This window comes from Castor canadensis, chromosome 1 (assembly GCF_047511655.1).
Source record: "Castor canadensis chromosome 1, mCasCan1.hap1v2, whole genome shotgun sequence".
Taxonomy (NCBI): domain Eukaryota; kingdom Metazoa; phylum Chordata; class Mammalia; order Rodentia; family Castoridae; genus Castor; species Castor canadensis.
In genome coordinates this window covers 44749771-44771084 of record NC_133386.1, presented here as the reverse complement: position 1 = coordinate 44771084, position 21314 = coordinate 44749771, and the positions used below count along the sequence as shown (strand labels likewise).

Here is a 21314-nt window from a genome sequence, read left to right as displayed (position 1 = left end):
GAGGATCACAATTAAATTGCAAAGCAAGCAGAATGAAGACATGAAGAACTGGGAGACAGGATCAAGGCTGAGGGTGCTATGTGGGACCTTAGGATCTTGGAGGAAGGTGTTGTGATCAATGAGAATGTGTGCATAGGTGTGGATGATGGAAATGGGACAGTGGAGGTGATGACACCTGAACTGAAGGAAGTCAAGGGCCCATGGAACCACTGTCTTCATTGTGTACTCACATTGCAAGTGGGTCTCCCAAGTTAAAGGTGGGACTTGGAAAGACAGGAAACTTATGATGTGCACAGGAACCAAAGTTTTCCATAAATTTGGAGGAATGACCAAAAAATTTAGATGAGAATGACTAGGAAGGGAATGAAATGATATAGCCCAAATGATAGGGAGAATAAGAGAATATGAATGCCAAATCTCCTCTTATTCATGATTGCTTCCTCCTCTTCCCATTCTCAGACTTACATCCAAAGTTGGTGATGAAAAAGCATGAGTAGGTGGCTCCATATGACTCTTGAAACGACTACAAGGTTAGCAATGCTTTCTTCAAGTGGCCAGGTGTTGATACAGAAGAATAAGTAGAAAGGACTGCTCTATGACAAGGCAGAGCATGTACCGGACTCTAATTTCCACTTGCATGGGGTCTAGAAGATCCTGGCCTATAGTCATGGAAGGAAGGAATGAGAGGCAGAACAAAAGGTCTGGGTGAGAAGGGTGGCTTGCATTTGGGGTAGTATCTGAGTGACAAGGGTGAGAAACATGGGTAGAATGAATTGACCTCAAGGTTCTCAGTGAGACTCTAGACAGGCTGAGACCCCAGGCTTTTTCAGATACACAATGGCATTGGGATTCCTACTAGAAAGTTGGAGGATGTACTGAAGTAAAGACTGACCCGGGATTCTTCCCACATGTAAGCTCAGAATTAAAGTCTTTTACATATTCCTCTGGGCATGATGAGTTTGGAAGGTGGGTGTTTGGAAGGTGAGTTTGGAAGGGGTGAACTTTTTGCCCACTTGAGAAGGATGTAACATCTGACCACCCATGAGACAGTGACCTTCAGGCAGCAAGTGGACCTGCCAGCATCTGCCTATCTAAAGTGTGCTAGCCTGAGGTCAGCTTTCAGTTATCAAAGGCTGACAAAACATACCCCTGACCATGTTTTGACAATGTGTTCTTAAATTGTATAATAGCATAGATTGACTCTGTTCTTAATTTCTTTACTTTAACCCCTTGCTTTTTGCCTCCTCTTCTTCCCATTTGCAACATTATTAGTGACCTTGAAACACTGGTGACAACCTAAATGCCCAAGAACAGAAGAATAGCTCAACAAATTATAAAACATCTGTGCTCTGGACTATCAAAAGGCAATTTTAAAATGGGACAAGCTTGTATGTACTATTATAGAAGGATCTCTGTGACATTTGTTGGGTAAACAAAATGATTTCTAGCATAATAACTAGAGTAGAGTCTCATTTGAGGGAAAGAAAGAAGGAAGGAAAAGAGATAATGAGAACAAGACGGAGGGAGGGAAGGAGGAAAGAAAAAATTATATTTGTACATACTGTGTGCATATGAGTATGTTTATTTGTGTGTTTGTATATAAAGATTTTTGAAAAGATACTGAACTGATAACTGCATTTACCTCCAGGTGGTAAGCCTGGAATTGGTGGAAAAAAAGAGAAAACACTTTCACTACTTATACTATACATTGCTGTAATTCTCAAACATTTTACAGCCATCATTATGTATTACATTGGTAAGTAAAGATATTAACAATTCCTTAAATGATCCTATCTAGATCTGGTCTGGTGAACACTTGAATTATATTAACTTTGGATTTGGGTATGATATAAGCAGACAGCAAATGTTTGTTTACTCATGGAAGGCACATTGTCTGTAGAAACTTGGAATGAGGATGATGGAAGCAATTTGCAGAATCACTCGGCAGAAACTGGAGAATGTTGTCAATGAGTTGGAAAATTGTTCTGAACAATGCGTGATGAAGGTTAGTGGCTGGGCTGAAGCTGAGAAATTTGAACTGCCTTGCTTTCATACACCATCTGCTATCTTCTGATTATGAGTGAGAACTGAAAGTACTAAAGTTTAAAATTATATAATCAGGCAATTTTCTCATTCTTAAATGAAGAAATTAAACATCATACACAAATAATTGCAGGTTATAAAGTGTTTCACTTGAAACCCACACTATAAATATTTTGAAAAAATAAATCCAATTTCATTTAAAATACTGAAAGATGATGTTTTTGTAATTTTCATATTTGATTTGTTATTATAATTTCCATGCAAAGGCTGAGTGAGCAACCTTTCCACCTAATCACTCAAAAAACTGTTAATGTTGACACCCATGACTTCATCTTATATTAGCTTCCTGTCTAAATATACCTCTGAAAAAACTGCTGCGGAAAACCTCAGTGTTAAAACAGTTTTTTATACAAACACAATCTTTCAATGCTGTGAATAAGCTGCACTTGCAAAGTCATTCCCTGAAATGACTTTCCAATGTCAAGGACACTTCGTTCAGTCCCTCTGGCTGGAGTATAGGGCAAAGGCTAGAAGAAGAGGAGAGCTGTCTTCACAGCGTCTCTTGTGTGTTCTCCTCTTGCCCCATTGACCCAACATGCTGGTTCTGCCCCATTGGGAACTGCTGTCTTACCCTGCCTGCTTCTCCCAGAGTCTCTACCCAAGCTTCTTCTATAAAACTAATAAGAACATTTTAAAAAATCAGATCCAATGAACACCTATTCAGGAAAAGCAAGTCCAGTCCAAATTTTGAGAAAGAGAAAGAGCTGAAGTACACGCACACACAAAACATAGACCTTTTGAATTGTGAGAGATTATGAAAAATCTTTGAATTCAATTTTCTCCTTTTAAAGCCAAAGAAACCAATTCCCTGTGAGCTATGTGACAAGCAAGAGCCAAATGGTTATTTTGTGGTCAATTTATTGCTAAACAAAAAGAGATATTTCTGGAACATTGTGGTGGCATTAAAAATGATTATATAAAAATGTGGTACATTCATGATATATATCTTTTAAAGCAACCAGACAATACTATTACAAATTGCAACTTCTTGGTATCTGTTTTTTGTACTAAGGCTTAAACATTCATTTAAGCAAATATTTAATGCCTATTATATTCCAGGCACTGTTCAGACACTGGGGAAGAGCAGAGAACAAAACGGTCAGTGGAGAGTTTTGAGCAGAGAAGAGATACGACCTGACTTACCATGTGAAATGACCATAGGAGTTGCTGGGTTAAAAATAGGCCATGAGGCAGGCGTGGGAGGCAGGGAAGGGTAGAAGCAGGAAAACCAGTAAGGAGTTTGTTGCAATAATTACAGCAAGTGTGTTGGCATGGATCAAGGGAGTAGTGATAAAATTATTGATATGGTGAAGGAAAAGCATTACTAAATGCACTAAATGTGAATATTTTGAGGAGTGACAGGGATAAAGCCAAAATATTTGTCTCCAGCAACTCAAAGAACAAAGTTGCTGTGAGCTGAAATGGGGGAAACCAGAAAAATAAGGACAAGGAATTAAAATCTGAACTTCAGTCTGGGGCATTTTTTCCCCCAAACTCTTTAAGACATTCAGGAGTCATATAAATAAACTTGGATGGACCTAGGAATGAAGAGGTCAGCAGAAGGGCTGGGTTGGATATTTTCTAACTTTGACTTTGAAGAATTTTAATTATAGCTTACCACCCACATGGGCTATAAGAAACTATTTCTCACTAGATTTTAGTAACTATTATTACATTTTCTTGATTTAGCCAGTTGTTATTTATTTGGCACCTGACACTATCACAAGTCCTAAGGGTATAAAGATGTCTATAGTCCTTGTTTTGTCACTAAATCTATAGGAGGAGACAGAAAATAAATGACAAACACCTGAAACACTATAAATGCTGCAAAAGTATTCTGAAGTTGCTAATGAAAACACAGATGCAGATATAACTAGCCACACCTAGAAAAGGCACAGACAGGATCTGAGGAGCATATTTAGGGTTGAGTAAGAGTTCTCCAGACATCCAAGGGTAGCACAGGCAATCTGAACAATGAAAATGTGCACAAATGCACTGAGGCAAGGAAAGAACAGTGCCTGTTTGGGATCCACTGAATGCATTATGGCCCCAGCTCAAGTTGAGTATAAGGGAAGATGCTGCTAAGAGCTGAGGTGAAGAGAAAAACGAGGGCATGGTGTGCAGAAGGTAGGATGTGCTGGGTTGCCACGTAAACACAGTCCAAGTGAGTGAAGACATGTTTAGGTGCTGTGTGGAGCCCTGTTATGCCCTGCTGAGATGAAGGTAATCTCCTGGCAGCAGAAGAGGTGGCCCTGCTGTCAGGGAATGAAGGACAGGTGCTAGGAACTGACATTGGATTAGAAGTATTTCTACGGTTTCTGAGCTAGGTCATCTGCTGCAGGGACTATGGACTGAAGGATCAGGCACACCCAGAGAAGGATTTTGCCTCCAGCTGTGAGGACAGACAGCCATGGGCAAGCTCTACCTCAGAGAGTGGCATGATGAGTTGCTCCTAAGGGGTCACTGTTTCCTGGGAGCCTTCAACAGGGAATGTGGTTTAGCTGAAAGTAATCCATCTTATTTGGCAGAAATACACAGTGGATCACCAGCCTGTGCAGAGAATGCCTATGCAGATAAACCATAAATCCTATCGTGGGAAGGGCCCACCATTTCTTTTTTAAGATGGGGCTGAAGCTACGTGGCTTCTGTCCACTTTAAAGTCTTTGAGAGTCACAAAAGAAATGCTTTTGGGCTAGGGGCATGGCTCAAGTGGTAGAGTGATTACCTAACAAGCACAAGGCCCTGAGTTCAACCCCCAGTGCTGCCAAAAAAGAAAATAAAAAAACCTTTACTTAGGAGATTTCAGAAGTGTGGAATTCTGGGAATGCTTATCAAATTTTTTTTTTTTTGTGACCTCAGGAAACGCTGGTTTTGGGTCAATGGCTGAGGACCACACTTCTGGGAAGCAGGCAGTACTGTGTCCAATCAAATGTCTGCATCAGGTAGAGATTAATATGAAATGCCATTGACTCACATCCTGGTGTCATCGACATGAAACAATCAGCCACGCATTTATCATTTCATCCTTTTTAAAAAGCCTCTCAGTGTTAAGATTTAAACAAACCTCTACAAAGGATCATTTAATTAAACTGCTCTTTTTTAAAAAACAGTATGCTGTACATGATAAATATTTGCAAATTTTATTTGTCAAAGAAAAATGAACTACTTATTGTGATGTGTGTGCATTTGTGTGTTGACACTAGGGGAAAAGGAAAAAATCAAGGGTTGTAAAGGAATGAATATGTTCTCTCTCATCCATGCCGCTCAAGAACTATTTATTCATTGACAGATTTAGGCATTTGCCCATCCATGAAGTAGTGTGTGGCCTAGCTTATATGTAACAAGCCACCTAGTGGTAGATCCCGTATTTGTAAATAAAAGTTCACAGGAAGATGATGATTTTTCAGTGGGAGAAAAACTCTTTCAGGGTGGCTTTCACCACTGGCTTTTAGGATATAATGTAGCTCGTCATCACTCTTACCTATCTAATCTTTCCCACTTCTTGTTCTCAAGAAAACTGCTAAACAAGTTGTATCCTCTTGTACAAGGTTTCTAGAAAGAAAGAGCTGGGATTTTGACTTAGCTGTTTTGTTATTTTGGGGAAAGGAGACAGTTTGAAGAAACTAGTTTATGTGTACAAAGACCACACACACACACACAACACACACACACACACATTCTGAGGCTGTGTGTATATTTTTAGATATTTCACATATCATCTGGGCTTTTCTTTTGGGGGAGGCACCTATACCTTGAGCCACTCCAGCAGCCCTTTTTTTGTGAAGGGTTTTTTTGAGACAGAGTCTTGGGAACTATTTGCCCAGGCTGGCTTTGAACCAGCCCTCCTGACCTCTGCCTCCTGAGTAGCTAGGATTACAGTCTTGAGCCACTGGCACCCGGCATAAGCCATATTCCCCTTAAGTCTTAAGATCTACACCACACAGGGTCAAAATCCCAACTCCACAATCCATGGAAATTTCACTGCCTTTGCCAAGAGTGATCTGGATTTTTGTGGATGCCTAGCTTAATGGTTATTCCTTTATTTGAGAGGTTGCTTCAGCTAATCTGTTTTTTTTTATTCATTTATTCATATGTGCATACATTATTTGGGCCAGTTCTCCCTCCTGGACCTGCCTCCTCCCTCTCTCCCCTCTCGCTTCCAAGCAGAACCTGTTTTGCCTTTTTCTCCAATTTTGTTGAAGAGAAGACAAACAATAATAAGAAAGACATAGCAATTTTGCTAGTTTGAGATAAGGATGGCTATACAGAGAGATTCCTAGCATTGCTTTCATGCACAAGTGTGTTACAAACTGAATTGATTCATCTCTACCTGACCTTTTCACTACTTCCCTATCACCTTCCCATGTTGACCTTTGTCGCTTTAAGGTTACTGTATTAACTCCTCTGCAGTGGGGACATCAAACACTTTCAAGTTTTGGGTTTCCTACCTATCCCCATACCTCCCGTATGTGCTCTCCCCTTAGCGTGTGACCTAAGTCCAACAACATTGCTGCCTTTGCCCTAGATCTAAAGTCCAAATACGAGGAAGAACACACAATTTTTGGTTTTCTGAGCCTGGCTGACCTCACTCAGGATGATGTTCTCCAATTCCATCCATTTACTTGAGAATGGTAAGATTTCATTCTTCTTCATGGCTGAGTAAAACTCATTGTGTATAGATACCACATTTTCTTGATCCATTCATCAGTAGTGGGGCATCTTGACTGTTTCCATAACTTGGCTATTGTGAATAGCACTGCAATAAACATGGGTGTGCAGGTGCCTCTGGAGTAACCTGTGTCGCATTCCTTTGGGTACATCCCCAGGAGTGTGATTGCTGGATCATACAGTAGATCTATGTTAAGATTTTTAAGAAGCCTCCATATTTTTATTCCAGTGTGGTTGCACTAGCTTGCATTCCCACCAGCAGTGTACGAGGGCTCTTTTTCCCCACATCCTTGCCAACACCTGTTGTTGGTGGTATTTTGGATGACAGCTATTCTAACAGGGGTGAGGTGGAATCTTAGCGTGGTTTTGTTTTGCATTTCTTTCATGGCTAGAGATGGTGAGCATTTTTTCATATGTTTTTTGGCCATTTGAATTTCTTCTTTGGAGAAAGTTCTGTTTAGTTCAGTTGCCCATTGATTTGGAAGAGTTTAGTTTTTTAAGTTCCCTGTATATTCTGGTTATCAGTCCTTTGTCTAATGTATGGCTGGCAAATATTTTCTCCCACTCTGTGGGTAGTCTCTTCAGTTTAGAGACCATTTCTTTTTGTTGTGCAGAAGCTTTTTCATTTTATGTGGTCCCATTTGTCCATCCTTTCTCTTATTTGCTGAGCTGTTGGGGATCTATTGAGGAAGTCCTTGCCTATACCTATTACTTCCAGAGTGTTTCCTGCTCTTTCCTGTACCAACTTCAGAGTTTTGGGTCTGATATTAAAGTCCTTAATCCATTTTGAATTGATATAAGTATAGGGTGATAAACATGGATCTAGTCTCAGTTTTTTTGCAGACGGATAACCACTTTTCCCAGCAACATTTCTTGAAGAGGCTGTCTTTTCTCCATCATATATTTTTGGCATCTTTGTCAAAAATAAGGTGGGTATAGTTGTGTGGTTTCATATCCGGGTCCTCTATTCTGTTCCACTGGTCTTCATGTCTGTTTTTTGTGCCAGTGCCATGCTGTTTTTACTGCTATTGCTTTGTAATATAGTTTGAAGTCAGGTATTGTGATACCTCCAGCATTGCTGATTTTGCTAAGTATTGCTTTGACTATTTATGGTCTCTTGTATTTCCAAATGAATTTTAGGGTAGATTTTTCAATCTCTGTGATGAATGTCATTGAGATTTTCATGGGAATTGCATTAAACATGTATATTGCTTTTGGTAGTATACCCATTTTTGCTATGTTGATTCTACCAATCCATGAGCACGGGAGATCTTTCCATTTTCTGTAGTCTTCCTCTATCTCTTTCTTCAGAGGTTTGTAGTTTTCCTTGTAGAGATCATTCACATCCTTTGTTAAGTTTACTCCTATGTATTTGATTTTTTTTTTGAGGCTATTGTAAATGGAATTGTTTTCCTATATTCTTTCTCAATTTGTTTGTTACTTGTGTATAGAAAAGCTAATGATTTTTGTAAGTTGATTTTGTATCCTGACACCTTGCTATAGCTGTTTATGGTGTCTAGGAGTTTTTAGGTAGAGTTATTTTGGGTCTTTAAGATATAGGATCATGTCATCTGCAAATAGGGATATTTTGACAGTTTCTTTACCTATTTGTATCCCTTTCATTTCTTCTTCTTGCCATTGCTCTGGCTAGGAATTCCAGGACTATGTTGAATAAGAGTGGGGATAGTGGGTACCCTTGTCTCATTCCTGATTTTAGGGGAAGTGGTTTCAGTTTTTCTCCATTAAGTGTGATGTTGGCTATTGGTATACCTTACAATATTGAGGTATTTTCTTTCTATTCCTAGTTTTCTTAGAACTTTTATCATGAAGTGGTGTTGGATCTTCTTGAAGGCTTTTTTGGCATCTGTTGAGATAATCAAGATTCTATTAATGTGCTTTATTACATTTATAGATTTGCATATGGTGAACCACCCTTGCATCCTTGGGATGAAGCTGATTTGGTCATGGTGGATGATTTTTTGATGTGCTGTTGGATTCAGTTTGCCATTATTTTATTGAGGATTTTTTGCATCAATTTTCATTAAGAAGATTGGCCTATAGTTCTCTTTTTGGAGGTGTTTTTTCTGCTTTTGGGATAGTGTAATACTGGCTTCATAAAATGAGTTAGACAGCATTCCTTCCCTTTCTATTTCATGGAAGAGTTTAAGGAGGGTTGGTATTAGTTCTTCTTTAAAGGTCTGATAGAATTCAGCAGAGAATCCATCAGGTCCTGGACTTTTCTTTTTGGGGAGACTCTTTATTGCTACTTCAATTTCATTTTGTGTTATAGATCTACTCAGGTGATTAATATCCTCTTGGTTCAATTTTGGATGGTTTTAAGTATCTAGAAATCTGTCCATTTCTTCAAGCTTTTCAAATTTATTAGAATATATGTTCTTGAAGTAGGCTCTGATGATTTCATGGATTTCCATGGTGTTTGTTGTTATCTCCCCTTTCGCATTTCTGATTTTACTGATTTAGGTTTTTTCTCTCCTCATTTTAGTCAGGTTTACCAGGGGTCTGTCAATCATGTTTATTTTTTCAAAGAACCAGCTTTTTGTTTCATTGATTCTTTGTTTTGATTTCATTGATTTCAGCCCTTATTTTTATTATTTCTTTCCATCTATTTGTTTTGGGATTTGCTTGTTCTTGTTTTTCCAGGAGTTTGAGATGTATCATTAGGTCATTGATTTGATTTCTGTCCTTTTAATACATGCACTCATGGCTATAAACTTTTCTCTTAGGACTGTCTTTGTTGTGTCCCATAAGTTCTGGTAGACCGTGTTTCCATTTTCATTAACTTCTAGGAACCTTTTAATTTCATCTTTTATTTTATCAGTGACCCATTGATCATTGAGCAATGTGTTGCTCGGCTTCCAATTGTTTGCATGTTTTCTACAGTTGTTTTTGTTGTTGAGTTCCAGTTTTAATGCATTGTGATCAGATAGAATGCATGGGATTATTTCTATTTTCTTATATTCTCTGAGGCTTGCTTTGTGCTCTAAGATATGATCAATTTTGGAGAAAGTTCCATGGGCTACTAAGAAGAATGTATATTGTGCAGAAGTTGGATGAACTATTCGGTAGACATCAGCTAGGTCCATTTGATCTATAGTGTGATTTAGTTCTAGAATTTCTTTATTGATTTTTTGTTTGGATGACCTATCTGTTGGTGATAGGGAGGTATTAAAATCTCCCACTACCACTGTGTTGGAGTCTATATATGCTTTTAGGTCCTTCAGTGTATGTTTGATGAAATTGGGTGCTCTGACGTTGGGTGCATATAAGTTGATAATTATTATTTCCTTTTGGTGTATTTCACCTTTATTAGTATGGAGCGTCCTTCTTTATCTTGTTTAATCAATGTAAGTTTGAAGTCTACTTTGTCCGAGATAAGTATTGCTACCCCTGCCTGGTTTGGGGGGCCATTGGCTTGGTAAATCTTCTTCCAGCCTTTCATACTAAGCCAGTGCTTGTTTCTGTTGATGAGGTGGGTCTCCTGTAAACAACAGATTGTTGGATTTTCCTTTTTAATCCAGTTTGCCAAACAGTGTCTTTTGATGGTGGAGTTAAGTTCGGTAACATTCAGTGTTAGTATTGATAGTTATGTGGTGATTCCTGTCATTTAGTTGTCTTTGTTGTTTAAGGGTTTGATTGTGTGTAGCTGAATCAATGTTACTCTCTGATTCTTTGTCTTTTCTTCTCCTGTGGTTTGGTACTGCCTGTCCTTTCATGGTTTTCTTTGCTTTCATTTTCTGTGTGCAGAATTCCTTGAAAAATATTTTGTAATGGTGGTTTGGTTGTAATATATTGTTTTAGTTTTTGCTTATTGTTGAAGATTTTTATTGCTCCATCTATTTTGAATGATAGTTTTGCTGGGTAGAGTATCCTAGGGTTAAAGTTATTTTCATTCAGTGCCCAGAAGACCTCACTCCATGCTCTTCTCGCTTTTAAGGTTTCCGTTGAGAAATTTCCTGTGATTTTGATGGGCTTTTGTTTGTATGCTATTCATTTTTTCTCTCTTACAGCCTTCAATATTCTTTCTCTATTCTGTGTGCTTGTGTTGTTTTAATGATAATATGTCATGGGGTAGTTCTATTTTGGTCAAGTTTGTTCGGTGTCCTTGAGGCTTCCTGTACCTGAGTGGGTATAGTTTTTTCTAGATTTGGGAAATTTTCTGTTATTTTGTTGAATATATTATGAATTCCTTTTGATTGACTCTTTTCCTTCTTCAATGCCCATGATTCTCAGTTTTGGTCTTTTGATAGAGCAATGAGTTCTTGCATATTCCTTTCACAGGTCTTGAGTTGTTTGACTAATAGCTCCTCAGTTTTCCCTTTAATTTCAAATTCATCTTCAAGTTCTGAGATTCTGTCTTCTGCTTGTTCTAGTCTGCTGGAGTGGCCTTCCATTGTGTTTTGTATTTCTGTTTCATTCTTTTTTCTGAGGTTTTCCATATCCTGAGTCACTTCCTCTTTAATATTGTCTATTTTCATCTTTAATTAACTTATCTCTCTATTTATAGTGTTCTCTGTTTCACTTTAGTGCTTATTTAGGGCTTCTTTGAGTTCATTTGATTCTGTGTCTTCTTATATTCTTTATTATTGGTGTCCTGGAATTTCTTGACTGCTTCTTGTATGTTTTGGTTGACCATGTCTAGTAATTCTCGGTGAGTACTGCAGGATTTCTTCTTTGAGGGTGTTCTTGTTGGCTTTGTTGGGTTCCTCAGTATTGTTTATCTTTGTTCTGTTGGAGTCTGGAACTGGGTATTCATTTTCTTCATTTCCCTCTGAATCTTGTCTTAAATTATTTTGGGTGGGGGAGAGTGGTTTCCATCCCTTGTTTGTCTTCCCATTGCTCCACTTGGTACTATGTAACTATGTTCTTGATTGGTGGTTTTAGTCACCTGTTTTCTTTCCCTTGGTTTAATTTTGCTTTGTGGGTGTGTTGGGTTTTAGGTTAGTGTATGTAAGATATTTCTGTCCCTGATCTGTATGTAATTTAGTGTTAGCTAACTCACAATAGTAAAACTAACAAAACAAATGAAACAAGCAAAAAACCAAAGAAATCAACAGGGGGAGATAGACAAACACACACAGACAAACAAACAGGAAAGAAAACGAATAAACAAACAAACAAACACACAAAAAAGATTCCAGGTTCAGGAACAATAAAATTTCAGTCTTAGTAGTTCTGGTGTTACTCCTTTGGCATCCAGTCCTGGTGCTGGTATTCAAGCAGAGGCTCTGTCTTAGTCTCGCCAAGTGTCTGGGGAGTCTCGCCAGTTTTTTTTTTTTTTCCTGTCTTTCAGTGGCAGCTGCTTAGTCAGCTCCTCCCTCAGTGATGTGTGGCAGTTTGAGTTTTTGTATTGTCCTCAGGTTCCGGAGATCAGCTCTGTAGCCCACCAGCCATCCTGCTTTGGAGTTAGGTTTTCACTGTGTTGGTTTATTGGGAGCTTGTTTCTTTGCCTTGCCCCTCTTCTCTGGGGCAAGGTCAGATCTGTCAACTGGCTCCCTGCTGTCAGCGTGTTATGGTTTGCTGATTGTCTTTCAATTTTGCAGTGTCATTTGACTTTGGATGATGCTCACTGGCTCAGGAGATGAGCTTTGTGGACTGCTATCTGTCCTATTTTAGGCAGCAGCTTATCACCTGCCCGCTGTCAGCCCTTCTGCCTGAAATTTCGCACAGAGATCAGCTCCTTACTCTTCCCTCTTTCTCTGGTACGCCTATAGCACCCCACCCCCTCTGGTGCATGTTCCTTTTCAGTTCTTTATTATTCAGGTTTTGTTTTGTTTTGTGGGTCAGGGGGTCAGTTTGTCCAGGGGGACATGCTGGTTTATCGCAGGGTGGCTGTGGGAATACCACCTGAAGCTTGGTGCTCACCTGTTGGTATGCTGAATGTCTCCCAAGCAAGTTTGGAGCCAGTGTCTGGTGGTGCAGGAGCCCTCCTCTTTTCTCAGTGTAACATGGTATGGAGAAGATTTGTATGGGTTGGAGGTTCAGGGTGTCAAAGTTTTGATTCTTCTTGGTGCTTTTTTTCTGCCAAGTGTGGCTCCAGCATCTCAGCAAGATTTTTGATTTATGCAGCTCATGCTGTCTGCTTCTGCACTCTAGTCACCATCTTGGATCTTAGCTAATCTGTTTTGTTTTAGGTGTTACCTGCCAGATGTAAGAAACCTGAATCAAGTCCTAGATTTCCCCCCACCCTCAGAGTCGCCAAACAAACCACTCACCCAGGGTCTTTGGATATCACCTGGACTTTACTAAAGGATTGGAAAGACAATGGAAAGCTTATATCACAGCAATTAATACAACTTTTTATTTTAATTAACATAATAATTGCACATATTTGAAGTACAGTGTTATATTTCAATATATAGTAAGTCAGCATAACTGACCTAATAATATCAACATTTGTCTCTTTTGTGTGTTGGGAACATTCAAAATCTTCTCTCTGCTATTTTGAAATATGCAATTAATTATTGTCAACCATCATTAACACTGTACTATACAACATTAGAAGTCATTTCTCTTACCCAACTGCCCCCTTACACCTGTTTGCCATTCTCTGTCTATCCATCCTTCCTCTAAACACTTACCAGCCTCTCGTGGCCACTATTCTACTCTCTACTTCTGTGAGACCAACTTTTTAGCTTTCATGCATAAGTAAGAACATATGGTACTTGCTTTTGATGCCTGGTTTACTTCACTCAACATAATGTCTCCCAGTTCCATCCATGTTACCAGAAATGACAGAATTTCCTTTTTTTTATGGTTGAGTGGTTAAGTATTTCATTGTGAACTCATACAACTTGAAAGCTAAACAATTCCCACTTCTCAAAAGTCCTTCACCCCTCCATTTTGTTGCTTTTCCATCTTATTTCCTTTCTTTTGTTTTTGCTTTGTCCTTTCCAGAAGCATTTTAAAAAATCTTAATGGAGTTTTCCATTATGTTATAAAAAACAATTATAAATCCCCCATCATATCACACAGAACAAATAAGCTACCCCTCTTCTGCACCATGAAACTCAGCTACAAACTACATTACTCAAGACTGAGGAAGCTCTGACTTCCAGGAATGGGCCTAGCCCACTTTGGCTGACTGAGCCCTTAGAGGAGGACTAGAAGACTATCAATCAACATCTTCACCTGGTGAAATTACAGCAGTTATGTTCCCCTCTTTGTACTTTTTCATATTTTTCAAATTGCCAACCATACTTTTTATGAAAGCAAAAGTAAATAACCAAACACAAATGCCACTAAAATGTTTTAGACAAGCCCAGGCTCTTGTAGAGAAAGGTTTCCTAGAAGACATGTAAAGAAAATTTGAAGAAAGTTAGAGTTGATGCTAAGAGCAGAGGTTGTAGAACTTGTCTTATAAAGGGCTGGAGAGCAATTATTTTAGACTTTCTGAGCCAGTATCTGTCACAACTACTCAACACCATCATTGTTATAGAATGACCATAACAAGGTGCAAATAAATGAGCATGGGTAGGTTTAATAAAACTTTATACATAAAACTAGGTGGAAAGTCTGATTTATCCCATGAGCTATAGATTGCCAACCCCTGCAAAGAGGGTGTGTAGAATGTTGAGCAAGCTTCACATGTATTACATGGGAGCTCAAGTGAGAAAAAGGGAGACGTCGATTTGTTGTGGTTAAACCATTGTAGAGCTCTCATAAACTTTGTTTCTATTTTTAGTATCTTTTAGAAAGTTTAGAAAGAAAAATGATTTGGCTCCCTCTAAAACTTAAGTAGACTTAAAAGGAGTTGGGAGATTACAGTGTTTGGTTCAAAGGAAAAGTAAACTTGTGAGAAAAAAACACATTTTTCTGATGAAGGAAAACTTTGTGGCCAGGGGAGAGGCAGCATTAGCAAAGGCCATAGTCTCAGGAACCCTAGGTGCACGTCTAGCCTCTGGCAGGAACATTTTGAGGTTCAAATCAACTAGCCTCTCAGGAACTCAGTTTCTTTCTTGAAAATGACAATGTTGCACTACATGAGGGCAATGTCCATTCCAGCTCTAGCCTCCCAGGAAAAAGTATCTCCAAGCTTCCAGGAAAGCTAGAGAACACATTGAGATATACTTTCCCTCTTTTCTTCCCCCAGGATTTGCACTCTTACTTTGCACTCCCAATAATCATCACAGCTCTTTTCCCTGGACTGGTCCAGTGGAGTCCAGAGACTGAGTATGATCACTGGGATATCCCAGTGAAGATACCTGGCTTTTCACCCATCCAATGACTTCCCCAAGGCTACACAAATAAGAATTAGAACTGAGAGGGAAACTGTAGTCCCACCTTTTCGGGTAATATCATAGACACCATTTAATCATAACTATATATACCCTTTTTTTGAGGAAAGGAAAAAGTGAACATTTCATGAGAAATGGAACTTTCTTCTGGAGTTAGTGCAAATGGAAACAATCAGTATGACATTGTTATGGTACATTGGAGATATATACTATATATACTATTAAAGGATACCTTTGAAAGCAAAAGCAGGTCTGGTGGGATGGCTCAAGTGGTAGAGCGCCTGTCTAGCAAGTGTGAGGCCTGAGTTCAAATCACAGTACCACCAAAAAAAAAAAGATAAATGAAACCAAAAGTAGGTTTAATATAAATTAAAGGCAATTTTCTATGTAAGCCTTAAAAAACAAAAGAGAGAAGCTAAAGCCAGAGGAGGACAAGTGGTTGAAAACGAGTGTGAAAGAGGACCAACAGTCAGCCCATACCTGGGAGACCCTTAAGGAAGCAAAGTCCTCCAAAGGAGAGAAACCTGCATCCTTCATGAAGTTGACTTCCCAAACCTGGATAGCTTTGCTGCCTCTGTGTTGTAGTATGGTTCAGATGGGGCAAACTACGATTTTCTGAAGAAGAACAAGTCTTGCTTCTCTTTCCTACTGCTTTCTGGTTTCTGGTTATACCCTAATGAGGACCAATAGACTATTTTAGATTTTACAGAGGCATGGCAGAGTGAGGAGGGAGAGAGCCTCATTCATTAAAAAAAGTCAGTTGTTTTTGAAGATGGCTTCATACACAGCAGTACCAGTGACAACCTTTTACTTTCAATTACTGACCTTTTGGATAAAAGAACTGGTTGTATCTTAGTCCCAACCTTTTGGTGGGAAATACACTCTAGTTTTTCTTTTACTTTTATATTGTTTGTGTGTGTGTGTGTGTGTACACGGGCACATGTGTGCATAAAAAGTTTCATAGTCACTGATGGAAGTAGGAGAGTCCATCACAGAACACAATGGCAGTGTGCCCAGCAAATTGCATTCCTGTTTGGATCCAGACAATTATGGTAAACAGAGAAGTCCTAACTGCTACCAGCTGTGGTGTGCCTTTTGGGGCATCCTGACAAAAAAGTAACTAGTCAATTGGAAGAAAACATGTGAAAACAGGATGAGCAAGGGCTGGCAGAGTGGCTCAAGTGGTACAGTGCCTGCCTAGCTAAGTGTGAGGACCTGTGTTCAAGCCCCAGTACCACAAAAAAAAAAAAAAAAAAAAAAAAAAAACAGGATGAGCAAAGTGAGTTCAGGAGGAAGGAAGATAGATGAAATAAGCAGGACAATAATCCTTCTTAGCCAATTGAGTCAGAGGCCCTGTTCAATATTTCCAGCCTAAAACAGTCAGCTGATGCTTTCCAGGCAAGTTTGGTAGGTAGCTCAGCCTAGAAATGAATACAGCTCACTCTCCACTACCTCACCTTTCTCCCACCATCTTTTTTCATAAGAAATCTTACAAAGGTGAGCTTGCATTGCAGTTCAATCTATTTGACTGGATGAAATTCCTACTGTGCCAACACAAAACAATTTTATTCACTTTTAGGAACCGGAGCATATCAGCGAATTTACCTGCCTCTTAAGTTAGAATGAAATTTTGAGACTGAAGACCAATTCCTATTTTAATATTTTCAGAACCTCAAATCATCCATATACATTAGTGGCTGTTTTAGTGTAAGAATCAAGCATGTGAAAATATCTCTCAGCTGACTCTACCAATCAGGGGACAAATTTGAATTAGATTACATTAAAGGATACTTAACTGAAGTGTTTAAATTAGCAGAGAATGAATACTGACAACTGTGATTAGATGGAAACCTGGGAAAGTCCTGGCTAGAAGTTGTGTTTGGCAATTTGAAGGGGAAAAGTGATATTGCCAGGTAAAAGAGTCCTACATAGACTCCTCATAGTGGTATTGAAAAGGCAGCAGACCAAAGAATGCACCAAATGCCTTCATGGAAAGAGCGAGTTTAGAGCTTCCACAATGTTTTCAGCATTTTCAATTCCATGCCACCTTTTCTCCTCACAGATCTTCGTAAAGCTGTTTTTCTACTCAGGTCATGTGCTAACTTCTTCTTACTCCCTTTCTCTTCCTGTCTCTTCAAGAGTGCAGCAGCAATATAAAGATACCGTAGATCTCCTGACCCCCAAATACCTCCATTTTATCAGTTTTCTCTGGGTCAGTTTGGATAGCAAGGTTAAAATGAAAATTGGGAAAAAAACTAAATAAAAATTCTCAGGGAAATTTCTTCCATGGCTCTGTTCTTCCTGAACTTAAAAGCAGCTGCAGCAGAAAACAAAAACAAAAACAAAAAAATGACAGCAAACTCTGTACAATGTAGCCCATTCTAAGAAAGAGAAGTAGTTTCTGGCTCTAGTGATTATTTTGTGTCTTCATAACACAATCACTACAAAGGTTGGTGGTGTACCCCTGTAATCCTAGCACTCAGAGGGCTGAGACAGGAAGATCCTCAATTTGAGGCCTGGGTTACACAGTGAGACCCTGTCTCAAAACAAAACAAACAAACAAAACACCCACAGCTATCTAAATGAAAATTTCAAAGACAGAAAGACTTAGTTGTCCCTAAATTGTGTTCAAATCTTTGAAGACTTATTTTGAAGAAGAATGCTAAATTTATTCTGGTTACTCTAATGGAAAGAATTAGAATCCATACTTAAAAATTTAGAAGAAATATTTTGACTCAGAATTTTAAAAAAAAAGAGCTACCTTTACTGCCTCAAAAAATGCTGAACCTCTCAGTACTAAAAATGTTCAAGCAAATAGCTTGGACTGTTTTAGTTAAGGAAGGCCTTGCTGAAAACAACTACACCCAAATCACTCAATAACTCAAGCACAAGAAGTTTGTTATCTCTCAGATAGGATCCCAGGGCAGGCATCCCACTCAGTGAGGTAGCTCACCCTCCTCCTTCTACCACCCTGCAGTCTTTCAGGGACTCATGCTGATGACTACTGTGGTGTGTCAGTGTTGTCCTGAACTAATGTTCAGTGACCTGGGATAAGAGAAGAGCAGAAAAATCACACGGGGAAGGTTGCTCTGGGCTTGGAATTGAAGTGGAAAGTCCCTCCTACCCTCCCCACCACTCTCATTACATGGGCTAGAAGTCAGTCTCACAGCCCATAACTAAATACAAGAGTGAGACAGAGAAACCTGGTCTACCTGGCAATCTTGGACAAGCTACTTAACATTTCAGCCACATTTTTTCAACTATAAAAATGAGGCCATCTCAAAGGACACTATAAAGAAAGTGAAGAGACAACCCACAGAATAAGAGAAAATGTAGAATAATGCAGAATAAATAAAGAACTATTATCATTCAACAATAAAAATACAATTAAAATGGCAAAGAATTTCAAGAGAAATTTCTCTAAAGAAGTATATAAATGGAGAGGAGGAAGGTAAAAGAAGGAAGTTAAGAAGGTGAATATGGTTGATGCACTCTCTATACAAGAATGAATATAAAATCTTTAAACTGGTTGAAACCACCTTAAGAAACGGAATAAGGTAGAAAGAAGAAAAATAGAGGATATGGACAAGGAAACTCCCTGTGTAGCTATATTAAACAAGCAAAAATGTCATTTTTTTTCTTTTACAAAATCAGAGAACAGGAGGGTGGAGGAAGTCCTGGCTGGAGGGCTGGTACCAGTGAGAGGTAGGGAAAGGGTGTAGGAAGATGAATATGGTGTAAATACTGTGTACACATGTATGTAAGCAGAAAAATGATACCTGTTGGAACTAGTCCAGAAATGGGGGAAAAGGAGAATGGTAGATAGGATGAATTCAAGTATGATGTATTTGACATATTGTTAAAACTTTTGTAAATGCCAAAATGTACCCCCACCCAGCACAATAATAAAAAAAGAAATACATAAATGGCCAGTGAGCACAAAGGAAAAAAACATATCAATAGTCATCAAGGATATACAAATCAAAACCATAAGGAGGTACTAATTCATACCCACTAGGATAGCTCGAATGAAAAACACAGAAAATGTAAGTGTTGATGAGGATGTGAAGAAATTGGAACTCTCATACGTCACTGGTGAGAATATAAAATGATACAGCTGCTTCGAAAAATAGTTTGACAGTTGCTCAGAAAGTTGAACATAGAATTACCATGTGATACAACATTTCACTCTTGGGTATATACCCAAGACTAATGAAAACATATTTTCATAGAAAAACCTATACACAAAATTTTTACAGCTGAGCCAAAATGGATACAACCTAAAGCAAAAATGACTATCAACTGATGAACAGATAAACAAATGTGATATACCCATATAAGAAATGAAGTACTGATACATACTATGGTATGGATGAACCTTGAAAACATTATGCTAAGTAAAAGAAACTAGGCACAAAAGGCTGCATATTATATGATTCTATTTGTATAAAATGTATTTATATAAAATGGATTTGTATATAAACAAATCCATAGAGAAAAAAGTACATTACGCTTTTTGCAACAGGTTTGCCATCAGAACATAAGTGTAGTGAATGAAAGCCACCAATAAATAGAAGCTAAAATGGAAAGAGAGGAGATCATATCAACATTGTCATCATTGGACATGTAGATTAAGACAAGTTCACCACTACCAGCCAACTGATCTACAAATGTAGTGGGATCCACAAAAGAACCATTGAAAATTTGAGGAGGATGCTGAGATGGGTGAGGGCTCCTTTAAATGTGCCTGGGTCTTGGATAAACCAAAAGCTGAGCGTAAGCATGATATCACCTTTGGCATCTCCTTGTGGACGTATTACGTGACTGTCACTGTTGCCCTAGGACTCAGAGACTATCAAGAACCCAACTCCAGGCATGTCTCAGGCTGCCTGTGCTGTGCTGATTATTGCTTTGGTGTTGGTGAATTTGAAGCTTGTCTCTCCAAGAATGGGCAGACCCAGAAGCATGCCCTTCAGGCATACACACCGAGTATGAAACAACTAATTGCTAGTGTTAGCAAAATAGATTCCTCAGAGCCATCCTACAGCCAGAAGAGATATGAGGAAACTATTAAGAAAGTCAGTACTCACATTAAAAAAAAGTAGGTTTCAACCCTGACACAGTAGCAAATTTCTGGTTGGAGTGGTAACAACATACTGGAAGGGCCAATGTACCTTGGCTCAAGAGATGAAAAGTCACCTGTAAAGATGGCAGTGCCAGTAGAATTATACCTCTTGAAGCTTTGGATTGCATCCTACCACCAACTTGTCCAACTGCCTTTGTGTCTGCCGGTCCAAGTTGTCTATAAAATTGGTGTTACTAGTACTGTCCCTGTGGGCTGAGTGGAGGAGACTGGTGCTCTCAAACCCAGTGCAGTGGTCACCTTTGCTCTAGTCAATATCACAACTGAAGTAAGGTCTGTTGAAATGCATCATGAAACTTAGAGTGAAGTTCTTCCTGGGAACCATGTGGACTTCAACATCGAGAACATGTCTGTTAAAGGTGTTATCATGGCAATAGTGAGATGGACCCACCAATGGAAACAGCTGGCTTCACTGTTCTAGTGATTACCTTGAGCCATCTAGGCCAAATGAGTGCTGGCCTTTCCCAAGTACTGGACTGTTACACAGTTCAGAGTGCTTGCAAGCTGCTGAACTGAAAGAAAAGATTGATTGTCATTCTGGTAAGAAGGCAGAAGATGTCCCTAAATTCTAGAAATCTGGTAATGCTGCCATTGTTGATATGGTTCTAAGCAAGCCCATGTGTGTTGGGAGACTCTCAGGAGAGTCAGAGAAGCTAGTGATATGAGACAGGCAGTTGCTGAGGGTGTCATCAAAGCAGCTGGAGCTGGCAAAGTCACTAAGCCTGCCTAGAAAGCTCAGAAGACTAACTGAATATTATCCATAATTCCTGTCTCTTCACTTTCAATCAGTGGTGGAATGGCAATCTCAGAACTGTTTGTCTCAATTGGCCATTGAGGCTTAATAGTAAAAGACTGGTTAATGCATTGTAAAACCTTCTGAAGGGAAGGAGAATTGTTTTGTGGACAATTTTGTGTGTGTGTGTGTGTGTGTGTGTGTGCCCGCGCGCGTGCGTGCGTATGTGTGACCATTTTAGGTTATTTGTTTTTAAAATCAGTACTTTGTAATGGAAACAACTTGATCAAAAATCCATCAGATTTTTGAGACTCATTAAAACAAGGTTTAATGAGGAAAAAAGGTGTATTACTGGTTTTTAAAATTTGGAGAGACAGAAACAGTGTGACTGATAATAAGTATAGGGCTTCTT

The 21314-nt window shown here is 39.0% G+C and overlaps 1 pseudogene; it reads left to right on the top strand.

The window, feature by feature from the left end:
• The first annotated feature begins 1909 nt into the window (after positions 1-1909).
• LOC109694789 (elongation factor 1-alpha 1 pseudogene) lies at positions 1910-20920 on the top strand (annotated as a pseudogene).
• Positions 20921-21314: the final 394 nt, after the last annotated feature.